Source organism: Mercenaria mercenaria, chromosome 16 (assembly GCF_021730395.1).
Source record: "Mercenaria mercenaria strain notata chromosome 16, MADL_Memer_1, whole genome shotgun sequence".
Lineage (NCBI taxonomy): Eukaryota > Metazoa > Mollusca > Bivalvia > Venerida > Veneridae > Mercenaria > Mercenaria mercenaria.
In genome coordinates, this window is record NC_069376.1 from 41,566,957 (window position 1) to 41,582,441 (window position 15,485).

Here is a 15,485-nt window from a genome sequence, read left to right on the forward strand (position 1 = left end):
TGTTTTAAATAGACTTATAAAGGACTTTTTAAAACTCTTCTTGTCTAAAACCGGCATGATATTAATTTAGATAATTAGCATATAATATTATGTGGTGATTCTCTACCAAATTTATTAAATTATGTCCCTGGGGTTAAAACTAGCTCCGCTCTGGGGTTCACTTGTTTTACATAGACTTACATAGGAAACATTAAAATTATCTTCATGTCTAAAACCGCAAGCCTATGGGCCTAGATAGTGGGTATGGATCATTAATCAAGTAATTTCAGGCATCTGGAGACATTTGTTTAAAGAAAAAAACGAAAGTCTTCTTGTTATTATTGAATTTTATTCAACAGTAAATTTCCTACTGAATCTTAACGGAGTTTTGTATTGTAATCAGAAGTCGTTTTTCAACAACATCTCTCCTGCAACATAGCTTGGCACAATATTACGTTATATTTTATGACCAGTTTCTTGTTTTTATCTTCTTACTAAAAAAGACACAAAGCCCAGTTTTCATCACGTTTTGAGAGGTGACGTTTATTGTAAAATCTATGTACAAATATCATAAATATTGATTACTAACCGTATAATAAACAATCATAACATATCCCACGTTTTAGAATTTGTTGTTGTTGTTGGTTTTGGGTTTAACGCCGTTTTTCAACAGTATTTCAGTCATGTAACGGCGGGCAGTTAACCTAACCAGTGTTCCTGGATTCTGTACCAGTACAAACCTGTTCTCCGCAAGTAACTGCCAACTTCCGCACATGAATCAGAGGTGGAGGACTAATGATTTCAGACACAATGTCGTTTATCAAATAGTCACGGAGAACATACGCCCCGCCCGAGGATCGAACTCGCGACCCCGCGATCCGTAGACCGACGCTCTACCTACTGAGCTAAGCGGGCGGGTGTTTTAAAATTTAACCTGATTGTGTATAGGGCGTAAAAAATTGTTCGTTTCCGGTATCCCGACCTACCCTAAATTTTTGGCCCGACCCTAAATGTTTTCATGGCCTTGGAGAATATTTTTTTCAACTTTTTGACAAAAAATTGCAAAACTGCACTTTTATACTTTAAACATACGTGCCAATGATGTTAGAAATCAACTTACTGATGCTCTAAAGGCATAACTTGTTTGTATTCATTTTCTGACACAAAAATAATTTCTGAAAAGTCTCCCTTAATAAACCCCCCCTCCTCCCAAAATAAAAAGACCTACCTACCCTAATTTTTTTGAGCATGTTACCGGAAACAAAGAATTGTTTTAGGCCTACTTTAAATAATTCATTGCCACCTTGATTTTAAAATTTCAAAAAAAATATTTTCATTATTAAAAATGTGATAAATTTTGATTCATAATAATGCATTATTTACAACAATAACAAGAAGATTTTAAGTGATACACCGGTTTAATCAATAGTCGTTTTCTCTGTCATCCGTGTGACTCATTGAAATCTAAAATTAGATCGAAAAAGAAACTTATAAACCGCTTTACTTTCAGTTTATAACATCAAATATGTCAAACTATGAACTTTTTCTCAAGTCTTCTCTCATTAAAGTAAGTAATATACAATTAATAGTTCCTGACTGATATATTTTAAGGCATGCATTCAATGAAATTACATGTCAATGAATTATCTGAAGCGAGATAAATTTGTTTAATAGTATCATTCGTGTTGCGATTTTGTAATATTCATACATTTTAGATGACTGTTAAAGAGAAAGTACCGATAACAAGAAATCGTATGATGTTCTTATTTATTTATTATATTCAATATTTAGTATAAAAATCCGGACGTAACAAGAAAAGATGTTATTGTGTTTTTACAACCTTCGGTGACTTGAGGCCAAAATTGGAGGCTTTTGGTAAGTAGGTTTGTTTCAAGAAGTTTATGTTAAAAAAGCGATAAGGCATTTAGGAAATAATGAACACGGGACTTTTCCGTGATAATCACAACGGCTGTAATATTGGTAATATTGAGATGAACAAAATCAGTTATTAAATATAGACCACAACAATAAAATAGAGCATAATTACATGTATATTAACCTGAGTATTTATGAAATATGTACATGTAAAGCTTGTAGAACAGTAGGGTAATGTTGTATCATTACATGACTACTTACATAAATCGTCGGTCCATACTTTACTCTATAGTTTAATATATCCAAAAATATCCACATATATCAGCCAAGGTTGTTCTCTTAATGAGTTTGTTAAGTGCAGGACATGTATAAGAATTAGTAAAACAATATGACACGCTGCAAGCATGCGCTAAATTATATTTCAGTGTTTAATGATGGAAGAAGGAAATCATTGTTACAACTGGATGGTACAATTCCTGTCAACTATAAGGGTACGGCATTGCTAGCAAGTATAATACATAAAAATTGTACATGTGTATTGGTTCAAACGTCATATCCTTGACAGTTTAGACACCGTACCTGCTTTAAGGTATCCGATACACAAATAGATAACATTTCAATGCCCAGTGATCCTATGTTTTTGGTTTAATTTGAAAGAGTTGTGTCTGCTGAACAAGAATTAGTAAATACGATGACCACAATAATTTGCATGAATCACTACAGTCATGTTTTTGACTGCGAAATGATAGATCTTACACTAAAATAATTGGATTTCTGTTGAAGAATCATTAAGAGTTATGAAGTAAAAAATATCTATAACATATTTTGTTATGTAATTTATATTTATTTACATTTCCTTTTTCAGTAGACAATACACTTTCAAATGATACCAAAATTATATCTGATATATTTAATATCACTGTAAAATAGAATTTGCTTTTTTGTGGACAGGATATCTTAACTGTTGCTCTTAAACAACTAGAATTTATCATCAATTTTACGTTAAACTGGAATGAACAAACTAAAATTTTGGACATAGCTATACCTAAATGCTCCCAGACATTCTTCTGAAGCTAAATTATTTATCTTGATTTTGAACCCGTACTGTAATTTTTCGAATAGCTTTTTGTTCTTTTGAAAGGTTCTATGTGTTTGCATTTATGTTCTTAAAGACGTGAAACATACTTATTATTTTAAACAGTATCCCTAAGCAGAAATCCCTGAAGCAAACTTGCCACTTTTTTTTATCTTACATGCAAACAGCTATTTTTATTCAATACTTTTCAATGGCTTAACACACTATAGATTTCAAACAAAATACTAGTACTTACATTCACTGTTTGTGCTGTATAGATTTTTTTTTCATATAAACAACATTGCTGCAATAGAGACAAGAGTGTCCTTATAAGCGAGATTGCATGTGCGATCAAAAAAAGTATGAACAAATGGCGTCGTTTGAAGAAATCTTTCAAAGTCGGACACTAAACTTTCATAAAAAATATTTAATTATACATGTAGCTTTAAATATATGTTTTCTAACGACAAAGATCAAAAGTGAATCGACAAGACTATTTGATATTTTTTCTGGATTTAAGGATATTCTATATAAAAATCCCGATCTGCATTTTTGTCGGATTGTTAATTACAGTTATGGAATTGTACGGGTATTTCTGGCTATTCTATTTAGATGTTTACATGATCGATAGCCTGACATTTATTTAGATTTTTTTGATAGATACACATGAAACAAAAACAACTTACTAAATAGCAAGCCACTGTAAAATAAAAACCTACTGCCTTTTGTGGTGCGTTACAAGGGTAATAACCACATTAGGACTTCTTATAAAACATCTAATAATTACTATCGCGATTCGTGGATCCACAAGATGACATTATGTGGTTTATACCCATCTAAACACACAGAACTTATTTAATAGCATAAAAAGCAGTATAGCATGACATTTCTTTTATCAATTAACGAACTCTACAAGTTTCTAAAAATTCAAAGAATATATAGAAATGTTTTATTTTTACTTACAGGGATAAAGAGGTAGGTGTTACAGATAATTGTCCAATATCAACCCAAAGTACAACTTCGTTCTAATAAAACAAGATAAAGAAATCATTTGGTTTTGTCATAATCTGCCTGCCTGAAACGAAATTCGCTTGTGTATCAATTCTAGAAATATGTTAGTCTTTTATGACTTTTCTAACTTTGACTGAGGTCGTAAAATGGTCATAACAATTATCTTGACTTTCTAAACCTTTAATTATATTACAGTTCTGTATTTTTCTAATTATGTATTTTTCTAACTGTATGTTTCAAAGATGTATCAATAGTAATATGAAAGATATTGTTTAAATATCGGTAGGACTGGGGTTGGGAAGCAGGGTAGAAGTTTTGTTAAATATAAACGGAGATTGCATTCTAATAAAAAAATCTAAGACTTCATCTAGTATACACACTGAAACTAAGAACAGTCTGACACCCGGAATCTCATCAACAGAGCTATCAACACTCCCGACAGGAAATTCATTTAAAGGCCCATAAAAAATCACGGTGTTCTTTTTGTGTATTTTATGATAGCATTTATACATAATTTGCATTAAAAATTGATAACTATAAGTAGCTACTTTGTTTCAGGGCCAAGACAATCTGTTTAATATCTAATCATTTAACTAAATTAATGTAACAGTGATGTTCTTTTTGAAGTTTAGACCACGCTTCGTTTCCACGATGTAAGATATTACCAAGCTGTGTTATTGAAACTTCATTGAAAAGAGACTGACTGAATAAATAAGCTGAATAAAAATAACGGGTTAAGCTATTTAGGAAGGGCCTTAAATTGTCTACCTAGTAATACTATTTATCAAAATAAGAAACACAACATTATACAAATGTAATTGGGCATGTGTGCGATGCAGTTTTGAATAGTATTATTTTTTTGTCTATTTCTCTCAACAAAGCAAGCAAAATATTCATGGCAATAGCAGCTGTATACTTGATATAAAATCCCTATTGCAAAAGAAAATATCTTTGGATATACAACTTTCTATGTAAATTGAAAATGCTTAGGACACCCAGATTAAATAAAGTTTTAATGAAACATCTAAATTGCAAAGTTAACTGTCCAAAGAAACTGAAAGCTAAGCTGGCTGAGGCATTAGTCAGAGATCTTCCCAAAATGATATAGAAAATGTTCGTATAGATAGACTTTCTGTTAATTTGAAAATAAACATTTTCTTCAAATATGTTCATATTTTTCATTTCAAATAAAATTTAAACATGTCATGGTGTGCATGATGGATCTTAAAAAAGTTAATTTATGCTGAAATAATATATATATATATATATATTTCTATGTATACTTTTCCGGTTCTCTTAAATGAACAGTCACAAGGCAAGTAAGGCGAGTAAGTAAATGATAGACGAAAACGAAATGATTATTTCGTGTTTTCTCGGCAAAAGATAATGTTTGTCTGATGTTATGCGCTGAATTTCTAAATGCACGTTTCATGTTTTTATGAGAATTTTTGAAATTTGTTGATGTCTTTATCATAATATGTGATTTTCAATAATTTTTGAAAGTCTCTGATTGCGATTATTTGTATGTTGTAAATAGGGTTGAGTGTTTTAAACTGTAAGTAGGAGATATGAAGCCTGGCTCAGCAAGGTCAGTTCACGATGCCGAAGATTTATAAAGTGCTAAAAAGCATTCAGTACAACAGTTCCAGAGAACTCTGCATTCAAAACTTTCACTTACATTTCTGTGTTCTGTTTAAATAAAACCCAAAGTGTTATTAACATTTATCGAATAACGTATAGGTTCTATCTACAACATACCTGTGTGTATATGGTTGATGGACACTCATCCATACAATCCACCAAAGGTGTATGTGCGACCGACATCTAACATGCAGATCAAAAGTGGAATACATGTAGATATGAACGGAAAAGTTGATCTGCCTTATCTAAGGGAATGGAAATATGTGAGTAATAAATCCTCTTTTGTTAATGACACGTAGTGACAAGTACGATTATAATATCTTAGAACACTTTCCTACAGAGTTTATAAGATATCATTTTATTCTTGATTTAAAATAAAAATTGAATTATTCAGGCGTTAGCTATTTGTAAAAGGTAAAAGGTATTGACTCTTAACATGTGAGCGAAGTAACGAAATCCGTAGAAGCTTCCAATTAAAAACTATTTTCTTTCAAATAGTGTTATATCAATTTTAATATTGTATTGCCTGAAAACAGTATTGAATGTATTGCATTAATGTTAAGTTAGCTTAACTTACTTTATAGACCTCAAACATGGAAATATGTGAGTAAAATTGTTTGGTAAAATGTAAATTAGTAAGATTACAATATGTAAGCACAATGTTCAACCTTCGAAGATTTTTAATTTTTGATTATATAAACTAATATGAAATAAGGCACTGCCTCAATCGGGAATCGATCCGACTTCAACTCATCCCATAACATTTGAAAGGAGCACGAAATGACACATTTTTTAATTTGATAGTAAATATCTCATTCGGTATATCGCATGCACACTATGAGTATATATGCAATGTATCCATATTTGTACTGATGGGCAAGACGTTGCGGTTCGGACAGGTTATGTGGACGCTTATTAGGCACAAGGAAAAGCGTATTCTTTCAAAAAATCCGAAGTCAAACGCTCTGTGCAAGTGCCGGAAGTACATATTTTTTTATTCGATAGTATATGTCTTACTCGGTATATCGCATGTTACCGTAGAGGGATCGATCCCGATTTTCGCGACGAATATGGGTATCACCGATTTCCTATAACTGTTCAATGTTCTAGCTGTCTTGAAATTTATTGAATTTAATTATGTTAATAAGTTAAGAAATCTGCAGAAGTTTTTGTTTAAAAACTTGTTTTTAAACAACGTTCCATCTATTTAAGAAATAAGATCTCAAACAGCGATTTGTCATTGAACAAAATCATCGTTTGGAGTTTAGATGGGAAGGAATAATATCACGAGGGCGCAGCCCGAGTGATATAATAATACGCATCTAAACGACAAACAATGATTTTATTCACGTGCAAATCACTGTTTTAGATATATCATTTCGATTCTAACACGTTATTATTAGGTTATTTAACATTGTTCTGTACAATACGGAGATCTATTTGGACGAGAACCCAGCTGAGAAAACCATATTGGACGAGCCGCTAGGCGCAGCTGGGTATGAGTCCAAATATATCTCGTATTGTACAGTTCAATGTTAAATAATCTTTTTATTCTATATCTATTTTATTTTAGTTTAAGTTAAAAGTGATTCACCGGATATTGTATTTCTGCCTTCCTGGTTTCAAGACGCATAACCAGACTCTGTACATAGAGCGCCTACTTCACCCGATATACATTCGGAACATTTTCATGCGTTTCGGGCTTTATCGTATGTTTAACATGGGACTTTTTTTGAACCGTCCAATTACGGAAAAAATACAGGGGTGTTTTTTGTACGCAGGTGCGTCCAATAAGGTAATATAGTGTACGGTCACGTGTTGCAAAATTAACGTTCATGATTGGATAGATAAAATAGATATAGAATAACAACGATTATTGTGTATGTCCTTGACGATATCCATCAAATATTTGCCTGATTTATGTTGATTTATTTTCAAGCGCGCCGCTATGCCATCTGCCGCAATGACGTAATAATTGTGACGTCAGAAAAATAAATTCTTGAGAAATAACATACAGTTTTCAGCCTTCTTTGTTTAATAGGTAAACAAATCGGGTCGTTTAGAATTGAATATCGTGTTGTCTGAAAACACCATTAAGCGTATAGCATTCACGTGATGTCAGTTAACGTAATCATAACTTACCATAATATATCCACCTCATTACAGCAAAAGTCGGCTTGATTTTGCTTGTTTGAACTCTGTGCTTCCGAAGCACAGTCATGCAGATTTTATTGACTACCACAACAACAGTCTTTAAGGGCCGTAAAGAGTCACCGTATAACTCATTCTTGTTATATATTTCTGTGTTGTTTTTTTGTAGGGATAATACACGTTTTTTGTGTATTAACGTCTGCAGAAGCCCGCGGGATTGTTTGTGACCGAGACCGAAGGTCGAGGTCACAAACATATCCCAAGGGCTTCTGCAGACGTTAATACACAAACAAACGTGTATTGTCGCTATTTCTTGCATAAAAATATATTTCACGACGACTTTGTATTATTTTCATACGTGATGACTTGGACGATTCCAGTACATTTTTTTATTTACCATTCCAGTTGTTCTTGGAAACGGTAAACATGTTTTAAATATCCGTATCCAGGGCCCGGAAATAAACAACACTATCAAAAGCACATCCTGAAGGTTTTTAAGCGATTTTTTATCTCTCATTATTACAAACATAAAATTACCAATAATTGTTCATGTCATTTCACAATTTGGTGGACTCGATCACAATTTCAAGATTAATAACTTTACATTCGAGTTATATTGAGTACGGCCACGCAGTTGGAGTACGGATGAGTACGAACGTAGTGTCAAGTTTCCAAGCTGTTTATGTAAATTCTTCGAGAAATTAGATAAAAACATACTGACTTATACTTAACAAAATCATAAATATGATACCTAAAAACAAAGAATCGCTCAGGTAAACACGCGATTCTTTAACATTAACGGTTGTCTACAAAATCTGAATTGACGCAGAGTTCTAAAAGGGGATTAAACAAGGGAAGAAACGAGTACGAACAATGTTGGGGGCAGCGCATTTGGCGTTAGTTACTGATACAGTAAAACATTCTATGGTTTAGATTGCATCTTTAATGCTTCAAGAAGAGGTTTTTATGAAAGAAAAAAGACGCAGATACCAGATGTCAATCTGCGCAGAATTACATATATGTCCCTGGGAAAGCATTTCAAAAATAAAAATCGGGTAATAACAGCACGTGAATTGCCTTGTTTGCACATGATTTTTCTCCCGTTAATACATGGGCGGATCCAGTGAAAACAGTAGTTTTTATGCAAGAATAAACTTTACTGTGAAATAATTCGGCTTAAGCCGAAGGTAAGGGGAATGATGTGGTATTGCACGTTTGATCATCACTCGAGTACAGACACATTCAAACCGAGTCTGCTGTTAAATTGCTTGGTTACTTTGTTTGCTTCCAGATGATCTTCGTATGGATTTGTTTATATTTGCATTTTAAAGGATACAAGGATTCACGTGTTGGATTTTTCTAGCATAGATCTAATCGGCTGATATGCTCTTTGCTTTGTAGATAAATAACTCAATAGCTTTTCCTTTGTAGCCCAACTCAGACCTTCTCGGTTTGATACAGATCTTAACGATCGTTTTTGGAGAGGAACCTCCTGTATATTCGAGAGCTCAGACACATAATTCACCTCAAGCTTATCCACTGCATGAACAATATCCTTACTCAGGTGTTAGCAGGCAGTACTCCCCATATCAAACCGGAAACAGGGACGGTCAGTCCAACACTGGCTATCAACCTGTAAGCGCACATAAACAGCAGACACTACGTGTTCCCATTTATAGCAACAGAAACATGCCAGGTCAGTTTCTAGTAGTAATTAAGTTTGACATGATAAAAGTTTAACTGCTGAAAAAGTATATTCTTTTATGTCTATATTCGATTTTCATGAGAAAACTGCTGTATAAAAATATATACTACTTCGTAGTTGCATACATATGTATACAAATTGTACGTTAAGTTGTATAACTAGGTAGTTTAATTAAAATTATATTCAAGTCTGTTTATATTTACATGACAGAAGATCAATGAAAAGATTAAAAGTATGTTATGTAACAAAAGAACTTAGATTGCCCACCTGGCAACTCTTTGTGAATGTATTGCAAGAAATTTATGATCCTAACCATTATAGAATTCAAGGTAAGTTAAAGGCATACTCATTTAAGAACATGTGTGAATTCGCATGAAATAGAAAGAGTGTTCCTTGTTTTTATGATTGAAGTAACATAGTCATTTTCTACAGAGAGTCTCAAGACTAAATTTAATTACATGTATATTTCAGCGCTTATAAATTAAAATGACCATTATGAAGTTCAAGCAGGTACTGGGCTTTTAAATGCAACTGGATAAATTGCTCTTTGTGACATCGGGATTGTGTTGTTTAAACTAAAAGTAGTGTCTACATATAATCGACATAATATCGCCTCATGAAATTGTACTTCCTGGTATTACATAGAATTAGAGTTCCATAAGGCTTTAAAGTTTATGTTAAAAACAGATGAAACAGATGTTATGCATGATTACATGGTTAGAAAGGTATTACCTTTAATACTGCACATGTACTTATATTGTAAGAGCCATAAAGGGAGGTTATCAGAAATAATCTAATCAATAAAAGTGTTCACTATATTCATCAATATTCAAGTCTTTGACAAATATTAGAGAAAACAATTATCATAAATAGGGATTAACAAGAAATTAATATATTTTAAGTTCATTACAAAGAGGTGGCAGCCATATTTTTGAACAAAGGCATTATGAGCCTTTAATGTAACTTTCTCAAAAGAATAAATTCATGAATATTTAATCTGTATCGGTATTCCATACAGGAACAGAGTCGTTCGATAGTAGTAGTGACAATGTGACCACAAGGGGACTGGATCAGGTCTCTGGACGGAAAGTGAAACAAAACACAGAAAATGACAATTATCAAGCTTCCGCAGAAGATTTCGACATTCACTGTGATCCTTGCTTCTCTGAGAACAATTTTGTCGAAGCTGAAGGTTTCTGTTTGGTTTGCAAGGAATATTTCTGTAAAGCTTGTTTAAGGTATCATCGGAAAATTTCAGCAACTAAGACTCATAAAATACTCGAAAAGGATGACATGCCCAGACAGTGATTGTCCTAGATATGACTTTGTTTAAATCTCACTAAGGGCTTTATTTGCTCTTGACACAAAACTGTAACACAAATATATTCATGATTACCTTAGGATTACAAAATGGCATGCAAAGAGTGCAGCGTGCTCGAAAGATTGTACAATATCATGATATCAGTCGTATTAATAAAATAAAATCGTATTGATGCTTTTGACTATAAAGGATTTTTGAAATGAGCCGGATGCGAATTGAGAGCTCCAAAGTGCAGTGTAGAAACAAATAATATTTTTCTATGTTGTCTGCCTAGTACTCGTTTTTATTAATCTTTCGACCGGATATACACGTATTCCTTTATAATATATTTTGCTTAAACTTTAATCTATAAATATTTAATACTAACTTTTTGTTTTCATTATTACGCTCTGTATCATTCATCGGTTAAAGGAACCATAACGCCTAAATACATAAAATGGATAATCGACGACACATGGTAAAATCCGTTTTAATTATTTACTTACATTTAAGATTACATATATTCAGTGTACAAAATCGGATAAAATTGTACTTCCACTGGGTACAGATATCGTTCACAGTCATCCTTATCATTAAGGGAACAGAGGGTCATTTATACTCATTAAACGCTAAATGTGATCACTTTACTTTTATCAACAGCGATTTCATTCATTCCAATAAGCTCAAGATAATTTAATAACTTCAACCGTTTATACAAAATGGCCTTTATAATGTACAAACCAATATTTTGGCAATTCAGTATTGAATAGGCCTACATCATTCTAAACAATATACGAAAATTTGATGCCTTCCGTTTTCACAATTATTGATTTGACCCCTTAATCTTTGAAGAACCAACGAGAACGTTCTTTTAATTTTAGTTCATTGATACCCTATATTTTTGTTTCAAAGCTGTACAGTTATTTCTTACATTAAATTCATACATTGTTTCAAATTGCAAAATGTTATTTGTATATATATAATGTTAGATGATATATCATGAAGTATCAATGCTGTATAATATGCCATTAAAATGTATTTAAAATGTAAATGTATGTTTTATAGATCAGGAATAAACTGAGTATTTTGAAATGGGCTTGAAATACAAACTTGTTATTTTTACGTAACTACATGAGAAATAATTACCATGATTCAAAGAGAGTGCGGCCTCTTCACTTTCTGGGGAAGCTTTAATATGTTCAGTTTGTTTTCGAAACTTATACTAGGAATTAAAAGCTAAAATACGTTTTATTTCAAAACAATAACCTTAAATGGTAAGTACAAACGTTTTATACAATTATGCAATGTCAAAACATTTAAGTTGTCGAACAAATAGCATCATATCGTCATCATTTTTAATATAAAAAGTGACAGTTTGGTAGAATATGAAATGTGGCAACACTTAGCTTCAAATAAAAATCATTTACTGGCAATGGCATTTATTCTTATGGTGACGTTTTTATCGGAATGGTTTTCGTCGTCCAGTTGCCAGTACCTCTTGATTTTATTTCACCGTACACCCCATTTAGACCCCCAAACCTGCAGCAATATTCATACCACCAACCAGCCAAAACAAAATATCTCGAAGAAGAACATCATGTTGTAATAGTAATTAGTAGCTTTTCATTGCTGTCGTAGCAATTAAAGACATCAACGTTCACAGCGCATTCGTTAACTGTAAAAATGTTGTAATGTTCATACCTTCCTAATACTCCATACCGAAATAGATCTAGCTTCCATCAGACGGTGAATTGATTCTAATCCTAATCCGTGCGAGTCATCGATATCACTACAGCCACAAACTTAGTTTTCCCACGTTCCATAGTTTTACATACTCGTTTTTATCGTCCGTAAAGATGCAGTGGAAACGGAAACGTCAATATTTTTCCATATTAATGTCTGAATTTCATATTAGGTCTGTGACGTCATTTTAACGTGAGTCGTTGTGTTAAATCATTTATCTACGTCAATATTGTCAATTTTATTTAAGCTATTGAAATAAATTTGTTACATTTATATAATATGTAATAGAAAGAGTAGGGATTCACGAGAGTAATTAGTTTATTTCGAGAAGGCGTATATTACTATACTGTAGTTTTGTATCATGGTCCGCCATTATGAACAACGCATTCGGCTACTAATTTTGATTGACAAGTTAACATTCCATTTTACTATCACGTGACAAGCGTACTCTAACTGAAATAGAGAACAGTTTCAGAAAGTTCAACATTTCCCTATAGTATTCTATATGTAGGCGGAGCTTAAGATATGTTCTCTAACTTAGTTAGAGTACTGCTTATAGCCACGCCTCTTCCTCAGTTGAAGAATATTATAATAGAAGTTAACAGTTATAATGACACTGCAGGTAAACCATGATACAATCATATATGTATATACGTATGTAAATAAAAGATTATTAGCTATGCATCGCGAAACATGCACTCGTTCTTTCGCGGAATAATATGTATATACGTATGTAAATAAAAGAGTATTAGCTTTGCATCGCGAAACATGCACTCGTTCTTTCGCGGAATAATATGTATATACGTATGTAAATAAAAGTTATTAGCTTTGCATCGCGAAACATGCACTCGTTCTTTCGCGGAATAATATGTATATACGTATGTAATAAAAAGATTAATAGCTTTGCATCGCGAAACATGCACTTGTTCCTTCGCTGAATAATACTGTGCTCTTGTAGTGGAGCAATATTTCCACGGCAAAACTTGTGCATATTTCTCAATACGAAGCTAATAACCTATAACTATTCGCTTCCATAATTGAAAAAAAATAAAGGATATTGTCTGTGGTAAATTGAATATATTTTTCATTTTTCTAAGTGTACATTTCAGACTTCAAGCTTTATTGAATACGGACCCTACTGCTTCCCTCTGTTTAGTACTTTTCCATGAATGTCAAGATTGTAAAGTCATAAAGAAATATGGAAAAGTCACAGTGCAATAAAATTAATATTTCAGCATGGTTGATATATATACTTTCGGTAAATGCTCCTAATTATGTCGAAGTGTACAAAAGAACGGACGTCATTCAGTAAACGTCATCCTTTCTTATGCCATTTACTTAGATCTTCAAACATTCTGTAAGGGAAACTATGCATATTGTTTGTTATGATGTTCAATTGGTTTCGGGCAGTTTTAAGTTCATCTATTGATCTAGAAACAGTAGAAGATTAAGAATATGCTATACCCGTTTTACTTTCAAAGCGCCTAAAATTAGAATTAAGAACCTTATTGTGTAATGAAAATATAAGCTAAATAATCCATAGGATTATTTCAATTAAAAAAAAAAACGAACATAAATAAGGGATACATGTAACAGAGATTTCCCCTAAAATGATTTGGCAAACTGCATAGCTTATTCACTCTTGTTGGTCTCCAATTTGCTTTTTGTTGACTCTTGCAAATAATATAAGTGATAGACAAAAACGTAAGCATTAAGAAATAGATCTGAGACATTATGTCAATTAACATATTAAGCTTTACTTACCATATATACCACTGTAGCAGGGTCAGTTTTGGGAGTCTAGTACTGTTTTCCTCTTTCCGTTGTTTTTAGTATCCTTCCTGTAATTATCCTTGCTCCTTGTTGGTATTGAAAGTTTAAGCTGCTTGAGTTACTTCCCTTTGATCAGTAGCCTGGAACAAGCGGGTTTTTCAGATAGTTATCAGGGAGTCATTGCTGAGAGCAATATATATAATTTTATGAAGTTTCTAGGTCTCATAGAAATTATAAGGTAAATATAACCATGTCTGTTTTAATAATGCTCTATATTGATTGTGTAATTATTTTCTTGATTTGGAAATAATTAAGAAATGATTTATTTAAATTTTACAAGAATCCAAGATGGCTGCCAATTTCTCCTTCTGTCAATCTGTCTAACAACTGCATCTTTATTCATGTTCTATGCATGTCACTAAATACTGCTTATTGTTCACAGCATTCACAGCAGCACCCACAGAGTGATCCTGTTTGTATGTGTGAAGCCATCAGTCAGTTGTATGTTTGGTATTTGGTCCCACAGACCTTAGTAAGTACTTTTTATTGTTGTTATTCCTTTTTGTACTATTTTTATATACTTGGGTTACAGCCTAAACAATAATAGTTGTCAAGATTTGTATGTCAAGTCACAGACCGCTGCACTGGTCTTAATACGGAATATATTAGAGACCATTCGATTGATATTTTATTATTATATATGTATATGTTGTAATGTATGTTTATAATGAGTATGATATATATCCATCATTGGCAAGGTATTAAGGACTTTTTATATTTATATTTGCAGTGCCATTGTTTTGTCGACTTGGCGATTATATCCCTCAATTCTGTTGACGTAATTGTATACAGAGTAAAGAATCATCGCATAGAGACGAACAGAGTTATTTATCATTAACACCCCTAAATTGACAAAAGTTACACCACATTATAGGAAAGTGGCTTGTTTGAACTATGTGCTTCTGATGCATCTTCATGTAGATTTTATTAACTATCACAGCAACAGTATTTTCAGGCCGTAAAGAGTCACCGTGCATCTCAGCCTAGTTGCATATTTTTCTGTGAAAGAATTCGGCTTAAGCCGAAGGTAAAGGGTGTGAATGATGTTAAGCATATGATCGCCACTCAAGTACAAAGTTCGAGCCTGCTATTATTTGGCTGCTTTGTATACGTTTTGGCGGTTTTCCTATGGGTATTTTGATAGCTGCATTTTTAAAGATACAGGGATTTAC

At 32.7% G+C, this 15,485-nt stretch overlaps 1 pseudogene; it reads left to right on the forward strand.

The window, feature by feature from the left end:
* The first annotated feature begins 1,504 nt into the window (after positions 1-1,504).
* LOC123541102 (tumor susceptibility gene 101 protein-like) lies at positions 1,505-11,833 on the forward strand (annotated as a pseudogene).
* The last annotated feature ends 3,652 nt before the right edge of the window (positions 11,834-15,485 follow it).